Here is a 13,626-nt window from a genome sequence, read left to right on the forward strand (position 1 = left end):
ACTAAGCAGGGCTGTTTCAATATAAAAAATCAATATGGGGCCCTGACCGGTTGGCCCAGGCATGTGGAAGTCCCAGGTCAATTCCCGATCAGGGCACACAGGAGAAGTGACCATCTGCTTGTCCACCCCTCCCCCACCTCTCTCTTCCTCTCCACTCTGTTTATCTCTCCTTCCCTCCCTCTCCCACAGCCATGGGTCAAAGGCTTTGAGCAAGTTGGCCCCAGGCAATGAGGATGGCTCCATGGCCTTGCCTCAGGCACTAAAATGGCTCACCTGCCAGCAAGGAGCAGTGGCACAGATGGGAAGAGCATCGCCCGGTAGGGGCGCACGTGGGAGTAAGTGTCTGCCTCCCTGCCTCTCACTTAATATTGATAATAAGAATTTAAAAAAAATAAATCAAAATGTAGAAAGTGACCTGTTTCTTAGAGGTGGAGATAGCTAAATGAAGTAGGGTGTGCTCAGGGTAATGGCTCGTCCTCCCGAGGGCAGCTCTTGCTCATCTGCCCCAGCCATCAACACAGCTCTTCTGTGAAGACGTGTTTATTTTCCAACCAAGTCAGCTCAGCCTTGTGATGTTTGTTACTGTCCCCTTCCTCCATCCTGGTCAAGGAGAGCCCAGAGCACAGACTGCATCCATGCTGACCCTGCCCCATCATCCTACATGGCTGCACCGACCCCTGGCTGCAAACCAGCCCTGGGCCCACCAGAACCTGCAGGGCTCTCAGAAGTGCAGGAAAGCATCAGCCAGCTCTGTCTTTCCAAACCTCCAAACAAGCCTAACTGGGCAAATGCAGCAGAATGTATTCAGGAACCTTAAGCCAAAATGTAGGCATCTCACAAGGCATTGAGTCACCCTCAGCCCTGTGGGTGGTTCAGCTCTCTCAACAGATATGAAGACTGAGGCTGAGCCCTGTTCACACAAATAGGTCACCCGAGCTCACCAAAGGCAAGTTCTTTGAAAAGATTGATCAAATCAATAAACCTCTAGCCAGATGAATGAGGGTGGGGATGGGGGCACAAATTACCAATATATCAGAAATGAAAGGTGACAGCAGTACAGATATGAAAAATAATAAGGGAATATCAACAGCTTTATACCAGTAAATCTGATAACTTAGATAAAATGAACAAATTCCTTGAAAGACAAACTAGCAAAGTCTACTCCAGAAGAAATAGATAACCTGGAGAGTCCTTTATCTATTAAAGCAGCTGAATGTGTAACTGTTAAACCCAGAGAACATTTCTCACTAATTTTGTGAGGTCGGCGTTACCCTGTAAATCAAAACCAGAGACAGTACAAAAAGGGAAACCACACACCACTATCCCAGATGAACACAGGCACAAAAAATTCGTCACAAAATGTCAAACTGAATCCACCAATACATATAAAATAAAGGATAAAGAATCATGAGATAGTCGGACTTATCCAAAGAACGTAGGGTTGGTTAACATTACAGAAACAAACGATGTGATTCAGTATATTAACAGGCAAAAAGGAAAATCGATATAATCTCAAAAGATGCAGGAAAACAATCTGACAAAATTCAACATCCAACCCTGATAAATACTTTCAGCAAACAAAAAGGTACTTGGTCAACCTGGTAAAGGTACTTCGTCAACCTTCCAAATACCTTATAGCTAACACTTTTTAATGGTGAAAAACTGAGCCTTCCTTCTTCCACTCAATGTTGTACAGGAGTACCCAGTCTATAGTGCATAGAAGCAAAAAAATGAAAGGCATCAAGACTGGAAAGGAAGAGGTAAAATGGACGTGTCATGTGTTTTAACCACGCATCAGCATCACACAACAGTCTATACGCAGAAAATCCAAAGGAATCTACAAAGGAGCCACTAGAACTGCCAAGTGATTTTAAGCACGGCTGCAAGACATAGGATCAATGCACAAAAAATCAAACATTTCAATATACTAGGAATAAAATCAGAAAGTGTGGCCCTGGCTGGTTGTCGCAGTGCATAGAATGCCAGCCCAGCATATGGATGTTCCGGTTCAATCCCTGGTCAAGGCACACAGGAGAAGCGACCATCTGCTTCTTTCCCTCTCCCCCATCTCTCCCTCTTCCCTTCCTGCTCGACTGGTTTGAGTGTCCACCCCAGGCACTAAGGAGAGCTCAGTTGTTCCAAGTGCATCAGCCTTGGGCACTAAAAATAGCTCAGCTGATTCAAGCATCAGCCCCAGACAAGGGTTACTGGGTAAATCCCAGTCAGGGTGCATGAGGGAGTCTGTCTCACTATCTTCCCTGTTCTCACTTAAAAACAAAATCAGAAAGTGAAAAAAATTTTCACGCTATTTACAAAAGCATCAAAAATATTAAATGCTTATGGTTAGAAGATATACAAGACCTACACACTCAAAGCCACAAAATATTGCTGGGAGACATTAAAAAAATGGAGATTTACCTTCATGGGCCAGAAGACTCAATATTGTTAAGGTGTCGATTCTTCACAAATTGATTAATCTTTCAATTAATTCATCACAATGCTAATCAATACCCTAGCATTTTTTCAGTAGAAATATACATATCTGATTCTATAAGTCACATGGAAATTCAAAAGATCTATAATAATCAAAATAACTTTGAAAAAGAAAAACAAAGTAGCAAGACTAACACCATCTGATATCAGTATTTATAAAGCTTTAGTAATTCAGACAGTACAGTATTGGCATAAAGACAGACAAATAAATCTGATTAGAATAGAGAATCCAGAAATAGATCTACACATATAGTCAACTGATTTGACAGAAGTACAAGATAATTTGGTGGGAAAAGGATACCTATCCATACCTCGGAGTGTATATGTGAAAGTTAATAAAAATTGAACCATAGGCTTAAGCATTAAAAGTATAAGACTTCTGCCTGACTGGTGGTGGTGCAGTGGATCAAGCATCAACCTGGAACACTGAGGTCGCTGGTTCAAAACCCTGGGCTTGCCTGGTCAATGCACATATGGGTGTTGATGCTTCCTGCTCCTCCCCCTCTTCTCTCTCTCTTTCATCTCTAAAATGAATAAATAAATAAAAATAATTTAAAAGAATAAAAAATAAATAAATAAAAGTATAAGACTTCCAGGGGAAAAAAAGAAAAAATGTTTGTGACCTTGGACACGACACATAAAAGGAAAAACTGGTAATTTGGACTTCAAAACTAAGAATTTATGTTGGTTGAAAGACACAGTAAGGCCCTGGCAGGTTGGTTCGGCAGTAGAGCATTGGTCCAGCATGTGGATGTCCTGGGTTCAATTCCCAGTCAGGGCACACAGGAGAAGTGACCATCTGCTTCTCCATCCCTCCCCCTCTCACTTCTCTGGCTTCTCTCTCTCTCTCCTCTTCCCCTCCTGTAGCCATGGCTTGATTAGAGTGAGCTGGCCTCAGGCACTGAGAATGGCTCCATGGCATCTGCCAAATGGCTCCAGTCACAGAGCAAAGGAGCAAGGGCCCAAGATGGGTGGAGAGTCACACCTTAGTGCAGTGGTCCCCAACCTTTTTTGGGCCACGGACCGGTTTAATGTCAGAAAATATTTTCACGGACTGGCCTTTAGGATGGGATGGATAAATATATTATGTGACCGAGACAAGCATCAAGAGTTGAGTCTTAGACGGATGTAACAGAGGGAATCTGGTCATTTTTTAAAAATAAAACATCGTTCAGACTTAAATATAAATAAAACGGAAATAATGTAAGTTATTTATTCTTTCTCTGCAGACCAGTACCAAATGGCCCACGGACCGGTACCGGTCCGCAGCCCAGGGGTTGGGGACCACTGCCCTAGTGGGCTTGCTGGGTGGATCCTGGTTGGGATGCATGTAGGAGTCTGTCTTTGCCTCCCCTCCTCTCAGTAAATTAAAAAAAAAAGACACAGTAACAGACTAGAAAGACAAATTATAGAGTAGGATTAAATCTTTGTAAATCACACATGTGATAAAAAGACTTGTATCCAGAATACAAGAACTAAAACTCAGTAAGAAAAACAACCCAGCAAAAAATAAGTGCTTGACTGGTGGTGGCACAGTGGATAGAACATCAACCTGGGATATGCTGAGGACCCAGGTTCAAAACCCCAAGGTCACCAGTTTGAGCATAGGCTCATCTGCTTGAGCACATGGTTGCCAGTTTGAGCGTGGGATCATCGACATGAGCCCATGGTCACTGGCTTGAACCACCCCCCATCAAGGCATGTATGAGAAAGCAATCAATGAACAACTAAAAGGACACAACTAAAGTTGATGCTTCTCATCTCTCTCCCTTTCTGTGTCTATCTCTCTCACTAAGAAAAAGAAAAAGAAAAGAAAGAAAGCCAGCCTGACCAGGCGGTGGCACAGTGGATAGAGCATCGAACTGGGATGCAGAGGACCCAGGTTCGAGACCCCGAGGTCGCCAGCTTGAGCGCGGGCTCATCTGGTTTGAGCAAAAGCTCACCAGCTTGAATCCAAGGTCGCTGGCGCCAGCAAGGAGTTATTCGGTCTGCTGAAGGCCCACGATCAAGGCACATATGAGAAAGCAATCAATGAACAACTAAGGTGTTGCAACGCACAATGAAAAACTAATGATTGATGCTTCTCATCTCTCTCCATTCCTGTCTGTCTGTCCCTGTCTATCCCTCTCTCTGACTCACTCTCTATATCTGTAAAAAATAAATAAATAAATAAAATTTATAAAAAAAGAAAAAAGAAAGAAAGCCAAAAAACTAAAGAGATACTTCACCTAAGAATACAAGAAGATGTATGTATGGGAAAGGATGACATGCAAAGATGCTCCACATTGGAGAATGACAACTACAATGCGATACTACTACACATCTACTAGACCAGGAGTGGCCAACAGTTTTTGCCCCCAGGCCAGATTAGAAAGAAAACTTTTTTCACGGGCCGGCTAAAATATTAAAATTAAAAAATGTTAAATACAAAAACAATTCATTTAAGTAAACAAAATTTTATTATGTAATTTGTTTATGAATAAATGTGAGTAAAAAAATTTAATATACAATATTATTTTAATAGAAATATATTACATACCGTATAAATATCCAAACTGTATTGCAATCAATCGAAACAATATTTAATTAATAGAATGAGCTTGAAGGGGTTACATCGCAAATAAAACAATTATTTCGTTTTACAAACAGCTTAGACACGTTTTCAGTTATTAACTGTAGCTACTGTCTATGCTACAATGCCACTTGATTCAGCACACTTGACCACAAAAATAACAAATTGTTTGACCTTGGGTGCGCAATGGCAAACTCTGCCTAAAAGAATGTGGGTTTCACACTGCCGCTAAATGTCAAATAGTTCAAATCGAGTACAGACGAGTACAAAAGTTGTAAATCTTTATAATGGATTTTTTTTAAAAAATGAAGTATCATGAATCCATTCGACCACTTATTGGAAGTTAACCCTAGATTAATCACATGTGGAATTCTTTTCCGCATATCACTATCTTCTTAAATATCTTGATATCCAATAATCAAAGATGCTTCCGCTTCTGAGTAGCTGAGATTTTAAAGTAGCGGAGAATATTAAAAATTCAATCGCAGGCAGCATAAACTCATTACGCGGGCTGCATCAGGCCCACAGACCATATGTTGGCCATGCCTGCCCCAGACCCCACTCTAACACCAAAGGAAGAGCCAGAAAGCCCCTCTGGGTGGGGTGCCCAGCACAGAGACAAGGATGGGAGGGTGAATATAGGGAGGCAAACAGGAAGAGACTACATACATCTCCACACTCTTGTTACCAAAATGCCTTAGTCATGGTTCTCCAGAGAAACAGAATGAAGAAGATATGGAAATACATGAAGACATCTAAGAGCTCCAATGCCCAAAGGCAGGAGATGGATGTCCCAGCTCAAGAAGGAACAGAACTCTGCCTTTTGTTCCATTTGGGCCCCAACAGACTGAGACTGAGTGATGCCACCCACATAGGAAGGCATCCAGAGAATCAAATTCTGGTCTCTTCCAGAACCACCCTCAGACACACCCAGAAATGATGCTTCATCAGCTGGCTAGGCTCCCTCAGTCCAGCCAAGTAGTCATACAGAATCAACCACCCACACAAGCATGGGGGATGTTGCAATGACTCTCAACTCTGCTGTTGTAGTTGAAAGCAGCCATTGACATGTGCAACTGTGAGTAAAATGTTCTTCATAAAGTCAGCTGTGGCCCACAAGTCCAGCACCTCATCATCACCTGGCACCCACCTTCTGTGGTTCATTACAGAAAATACTCTGTGTGCTGGAAGGGCCCGGCCCAGAGCTGGCTGCAGAGGCAGAAATGCACATCAGGTCTGAGTCGAGAAAGATAGGGATGGCCCGACCAGGCGGTGGCGCAGTGGATAGAGCGTGGGACTGGGACGCAGAGGACCCAGGTTCGAGACCCCGAGGTCGCCAGCTTGAGCGCGGGTTAATCTGGTTTGAGCAAAGCTCATTAGCTTGGACCCAAGGTCTCTGGCTCAAGCAAGGGTTACTCAGTCTGCTGTAGCCCCACGGTCAAGGCATATATGAGAAAGCAATCAATGAACAATTAAGGTGTCACAACGAAAAACTGATGATTGATGCTTCTCATCTCTCTCCATTCCTGTCTGTCTATCCCTATCTATCCCTCTCTCTGACTCTGTCTCTGTAAAAAAAAAAAAAAAAAAAAAGGATGGGGATGCTCCAAGTGGAGGCATGGGTGTGGCCAAAGCCCATGCCTGAGCTCTGGACAAGAAGTCCCTTTCCTCCTCGGTTGTGGCGAACCCCAGCACCCAGCGGGTATGAATACCAGGGCCCTGGTATGCTGCCTGGGCCCTGTCCTGGCTGTGAGTCAGGTGGGTCCCTCCTGCTCACTAAGCCTGGCTATAAACTGGGCCGAGTGTGGAATGCCCAGCCCAGTGCTAAAGCAGCTGAAAGGACCTGGGTCCACAGGTGAAACAAGTCATGTCAAGCCCAGTTATGAGGTGTGCCAGGACTTGAAGAGCAACCCAGGGAGTTCTGCCCCTGAACTCATGCAGGCTAGCCTCTTCAGCCCCCACAGGGCAATGTGTCTGCTTTGCAGTGGCCTCACTGTCTGCCCCCCCCATCAAGAGAACAGTGTTGGCATCTACACAGTGAGCACTGGTCATCAGTCCCAGCTCACAGAGGCTAACTCTAAGTCTGACACACCTAGGCTGGGCCTGGAGATAGTTCTGCAGGGGAGACTGAGAACAAGCCTTACTCCTGACCCCAACAGGAAACCAGGCCTGCAGTTTGGCATCTGAAGAAGCAGGTACAACACAGTCCAACCCAGCAGCGCTGACCTCAGCATTCCCATGAAGAAGGCATCCCTATAAAAAGCAGGTCCCAGAATGAAGCTGGCATCTGGGACTCTCAACTCCTTTGTTGCTACCATTCCTGGGTTGGACCCAGCCCCCCTCCCAACCAGCAAATCCCACTTATCCCTTAAAGGGTCACCAGCCTACACCTGGTAGGCACAGCCCAGGAATTCCCAACCTCTGCCAACTATCGATCCTACCCTTCTGACAAGCTACTTGCCTGATCTTCATTTGTTCTGAGACCAGGGGCTGGGGGGCTCAGGACACACCGCCCCACACATGTCTTCCTATGCAGGCCTGGGGGAAAGCCCACCAGCTAGTTTCACCAGGACCTCACCAGGTAGTATGCAGTGCCTTCATCCCCTTACCAGTAGCACCAACTGCATGCCTGGCCTCAGATGGGTGCTTCTGGTGCAAAAACAGCAGACTGTCAGGCCCCAGGACCCAACTCTGTCTCCACTGAGACCACCAAAACCTGATAATCTTGGGGAACCACTAAATGATCAGAATCACTGGCACCTCAGCTAACAGTGGTCTTGATTATGGATCAATGACTGTCAGCACCACAGCGTCTCTATCTCCCAACCAGAGTGAGGAGCCCCTGCAGTGCCCTGTTCCCAGTTCAAAGTGGTGTCCCTGCCAGAACCCTGCCCTGGGGCAGAGCTGGGCCAGCTGTCAGGCAACTGGTGCTCAGAGAGGGAGGGCTCACTCTGTGTAGTCACCATCTGCTGGTACAGTTGTGCCCACTGAACCGGTTGCCAGCCCTACGTAACCAGCTGAAGTTATAATTCACTGCTTCTGTCTTGAGAGAGGGAAAAGAGCATGGAGGTAGGCGAGGAAGAGGAAAAAACAACTCAAGCCCATGCTGGCCTTTCACAGTCTGTCCTCAACAGATACTGATCAATTGCTTGATTTCTCCCTGCAAGCCACAGGGCTTCACTACCCTAATTAGAGTGGGAATCTGGCAACTCTGAGGACTGGAAACAAGACATATATGGTAGAGGGACCTGTGACATGGGGCCACATTTGGACATTTCCATGTGGTCATTCCCTCTGCAAGAGCCCATCAGCCCTGCAAAACCCCAATTCCAAAAGAGACTCAAGAGGGGGCTCAGACCTGTGAAGTGGACACAGATACAAGGTCAAAGACATCACTATGAGATAAAGATTTTACAGCATTAAGAGATTAAAGTTTTTGTCAAAGATTGATTAAACCTATCAACACTGAATTTGCTGGCCCAAACAGCTTAGAAGAAAATACTTCGTAATGGCAAAAACACAAGATTATGTCAACTAGGGATCTGGCACTTAGCAATCACAATCATTTAGCAATAGGCAAATAAGTCAGAACTAGCATGAACACAACACAGACATCAACAGCAGAATGAAGGGCATAGCCTTTTCAAGACTGAGTTTTCCCCAAGGAAATGGGATCACAATGGGATGGAATAACATCACAGTAAAGTAAAAAGGGCACAAAGTCCACATATGTTGTGCACCCATCAGAACAGAACAAAATAAAAATATATACTTAAAAGTTTTCTGTACATCTAAAAGAGTCCTTTAAAAAAAAGCTACTAAAATCTGTATTAGTATGCACCCAAACACAGAGAAATTGACCTCTTAAAAAATGTATCAGAGAGGACATACAGAACAAAATAGTAGGAAATCAAATAAAAAAAAACATTGCACATGAAAACCTGGGAACCACTGCCTGAGGGACTGTGCTGAGAGCTGCACTAAAACACACATTAAAGGTAAAGAAAATGCAAAATCTAAACAGAGTAAGAAGGCACAAAGGGAAAGGGAAACAACAAAAGCTGAAACACAAAAGAAAAAAGCAAAAGCAGCTAAGTAAACTTCTCCCAAGCCCATAATGATGTTATCCAGGCTGACAGCCTGTGCCAGGGATGGGCAGGCCGGTGCTTACCCCACACACGGACCCTGCACTGGCCGGTGCTCACTGGGGCAGGACCAGGGCTGCAACCCAGAGCTTCTCTGTCTACTGCCACACCCACCCACAATAGGAGGAGGAACAGGGGAAGAGGAGAGAGGATGGTCGGCACAGGGTCAATCAACATGCCAGAGCTGCAACAGGAGCTCCACAGATCCTCCCTTCAAAGGGGGATCATGAACACCCACGCTGACCATGCACTGACCATGCACACCAAACCTCAGGCAAAACCTCAGGAAACAGAAGCAACAGTCCATCTTAGGAATCATTCACGTGCCCCAGGAACACAAAAACAGCGGCACCCATTCAGTTCAGCTTTAAAATTACTGATTCAGCACCTGCCAGAGATCAGGATAGGCAAGCTCAGTAAGTAACCCATACAGTGTAGTGTGTCAGAAGTGAAGCCACAGATAATGTTTAGAAAGGAAGCAAGAATGCCATCCGCACTAAGATGTGTTCACTGTGATCTGGCCTCACTTCTCAACTGAAACTTTAGAAAAATGTATGTGGTAGCTTTATTAATGTCATAAAAAGAGCATTTATAACTATAGTAAACCTACTCACACAGATTTAAAATGACAACAAACATTATCAAAGAACAGAATGCATTATTAATAAGTAGTGGTCAAGCACTGGTGTCACTCCCTTTAAAAGGCTGAGGCAAGAAAACCTCCCACCACACTTTATAGAGACTAGAAGAAACAGAAGGATACATTAATTCCCTATTGTTTGCAGGTGATGATTTTAACTAGAAAAAGCACTAAAAAAACCTCCAGGCCCTGCCTGGGTAGTTCACTTGGCTAGAGCCTTGTCTCAACTCATCAATGTTTTGGGTCGATCCCCAGTCAGGGCACATACTAGCCCCAACCAGTGAGCTCAGTCAGTAAGAGCATTGTCCAGAGACACCAAGGGTGTGGCAGTGTGATCCCGAGTCAGAGCACATACAAGAAACGACCAAAGAAGACATAAGTGGAATAACAAATCACTGTTTCTCTCTCTCCCTCTCTCTCTCTCTCTCCTCCCTTCCCCTCTCTTTCTACAATCAATCAATAAGTAAAGAATCAATCAATGATGGCATGAATAAGTGAAAGAACAAGTTGATGTTTCTCTCTCTCTCAAAATCAGTTTTTCTTTAAAAAAGGATAAGAAACACCTCCAAAAAGGTCATTTAGAGATCTCTAATCCCCCCAAATTAAATTATTAGGCCAGGAATACATAATTTTTTAAAAAGCAGCAATTACGTTTATAATCTCAACATCAAAAAAAATTAGCACTTGAATATTACTTTAACTAGAAACATGAGACTTGTGCAAGAAAATGATAAATACGCTAATGAGAAAGGCTGAACCTAGCTGTTACAGGGAGCTCATGCAACAAGGGCAACACAGCTGTGCGGCTGAAGGAAGCTTCCAAGATCCTCTGGGATTACTTCAGAGTCAAAGTCAATTTTATCCAGCCCATTTTGCAAGCAAAAATGCTCTCTGTAGAGGGACTGAGCAAAAAGCAAACAAACAAAAAAACTCTCCCCCTCATCTCCATTAAAAAAAAATTAAAGATACAACTCCTATCTCCTAACATTCACCCTTTTAATGCGTACAATTCATCGGATTTTAGTATGGTCATAGGTTCGTGCAACAACCATCATCACTATCCAATTCCACATTTCATCACCCCAGAAAAACCTGTCCCCGTTATCAGTCACTCCTCACCTTCCCTCTCCCTGACCCTAAGAACCACCAATGTGTTTTCGGTCTTTATGGACTGCCTATTCAGGATGTACATACATCTAAAGGGAACCTCATGATCTGTGACTGGCTTCTCGCACTGAACACAATGACTGCAAGTTCACTCATGTTGTAGAGTGTACCACTGAGACAGGCTGAGCCTCTACTAAACAGAAGGGAACACGATGCAATTATTTATGATGTTTCCTAGATAAGTTTAAACTTTCTCTTCAGACACACTCCAAAGAGCTGTACTCACATCTGTGCTGCCTGATAACAGCCCACAGAGGGAACCTGGAAAGCAGTCTACTCTGCACCTACTAGGAGAACCCAGCCCCGTGGAAGTCAGATCCCAGCAGCAGTTCGGGAGCATGTTCTCCATCAGTGGTGCTGCACTCCTTGATGTACCAACTGCCCCCCTTTCTCTTTTCCCTCCATCTTTCAATAAACCCCTGCTTTTGAATCTAGTATTTTACCTCCTCTCTTGTGATTTCTATCTTAAAGAGGAACAAGAACCCTTCACCAGTCAGACCAGCACTTCACTTCTCTTATTGCCAAACACTATCCCGTTGTATGAATGGACCACATTTTATATATCCATTCATCTGTTCAGGGACATTCGGGGATTTTCACTTTGGTGCCATTGTGAATAACACCACTGTGAACAATTATGCTTACATGTTTTCATGGGAACACATCCTTTCACTTCCATATACACAGGAGTAAACAGGTGGGTCTTATGGTAACTCTGTGCTTAACACTGGGGAACTGCCAGATTATTTGCCAAAGCAGCAGCACCATTTTTCACTCCACCACCCAAGTGTAAGCTGGTTTCTCCACATCCTCATCAACACTTTTTATTGTCTGTCTTTTTATTTTAGCCATCCTACTGGGTGTGACATCTCCTCCCATTAAAAAAATTAATATTAGTAACATTAATTGCTACCACTCTTATAATTCTCTGTGATTATATTATTTCACTTTTCACAAAAGACTGACATTCCCATTTTATGAACAAAAAAACTAAGGCTCTTAGAGGCCAAAGCCTCAGCTATTTGGACAGAGGCACATCTGGACCTCTGGGCCATCCAGACCCCTCGTGCCAGCCCCTTCTACTGCACTTGTGTCAGAAATACTACCAGAGGGCAGGAGGTCCTATATCCAGAGTAAACAAAGAACTCTGATACATCAGCAAGGAAAAGGGAGACACTCCACAGAAAAACTGGCCACAGTCCTGAACAGGCTCTTCCCAAGAGTCTCCAAATGCAAATTAGCACCAGGACTTCAACAAAATCTGACAGATCAGAAAGGCTGAAATTTAATGCAGAAAGTGCCAGTTTGGGTGGGGAGGATAGTAAGAGCTAGGAGCACCCACACTGCTAGTGCAATTACCGTGGAAATGGCCTATCCTCACTCACCCGAGAACCCCACCCTACGTGCCATCTACATGCCTGCTCACAGCAGCAGCCCAAACAGGGTTAGAAGACATACATGGTGAGTCCACAAGAGCCCTATCCTTGACAAATGCTGACAACCTGCTAATTCAGGCAACAGCACTTCATGACACAAAACGCTGGGTGTACCCACAAACTCATGTCACGGGGCTGCCTATAGTAAGTTGATGATAGGGAAGTTCTGGAAAAGAATCTTTCTCCCTGGACAGAGTCAGAGACCAGTCAGTCACTGTGATGCTGATAACATGCACTGCTCCATCTGTACAATTGAGGCCATCACGCTGTACAATTATGATTTGTACAGCTTTGGTATTTGCCTTACGCTCTCAAAAGCAGTTGTTGTTTTTTTTAAAAGTACAGTATGACAATTTTCAAAACTATTAAAAATACGGCTTAAAAATAAACAGTAAATTACATCTCAATAAAAGTAAAAAAAATAAAATGCTTTCTACGGTTGGCTCAGTGGTAGAGCGTCGGCCTAGCGTGCAGAAGTCCCGGATTCAATTTCCGGCCAGGGCACATAGGAGAAGCGCCCATCTGCTTCTCCACCCCCTCTCCTTCCTCTCTGTCTCTTCCCCTCCCGCAGCGAGGCTCCATTGGAGCAAAGATGGCCCGGGCGCTGGGGATGGCTCCTTGGCCTCTGCCCCAGGCGCTAGAGTGGCTCTGGTCGTGACAGAGCGACGCCCCGAGGGGCAGAGCGTCGCCCCCTGGTGGGCATGCCGGGTGGATCCCGGTCGGGCGCATGCAGGAGTCTGTCTGACTGTCTCTCCCCGTTTCCAGCTTCAGAAAAATACAAAAAAAAAAAAAAAAAAAGGGCCCTGGCCAGCTTACAGTGTTGTCCTGATATTTCAAGGCTGTGGGTTTGATCTCCAGTTAGGACACATACAAGAATCAACCAATGATTACCTGGCCTGTGGTGGTGCAGTGGATATAGTGTCGACCAGGAATGCTTAGGTCATTGGTTCAAAATTCTGAGCTTGCCTGGTCAAGGCACATATGACAAGCAGCCAATGAAGAACTAAAGTGAAGCAACTATGAATTGATATTTCTCGCCCCCCAATCCTCTCTCTGTAAATATCAATAATATCTAAAAAGTAATAATAATAATCTACCAATGAATGCATATATATATATATATGGTACAAGAAACCTCTCTCTCTCTCTCTCTCTCTCAAATCAATCAATACA

General features: G+C 44.4%; 1 protein-coding gene across 2 annotated transcripts in view; it reads right to left on the reverse strand.

Moving 5' to 3' along the window:
• The window catches only part of BICD2 (BICD cargo adaptor 2), a 57,088-nt gene that overhangs the window by 22,173 nt on the left and 21,289 nt on the right, over positions 1-13,626 (reverse strand). The gene's annotated exons all lie outside the window — the stretch shown is intronic.

Source organism: Saccopteryx bilineata, chromosome 2, assembly GCF_036850765.1.
Source record: "Saccopteryx bilineata isolate mSacBil1 chromosome 2, mSacBil1_pri_phased_curated, whole genome shotgun sequence".
Classification (NCBI taxonomy): Eukaryota; Metazoa; Chordata; class Mammalia; order Chiroptera; family Emballonuridae; genus Saccopteryx; species Saccopteryx bilineata.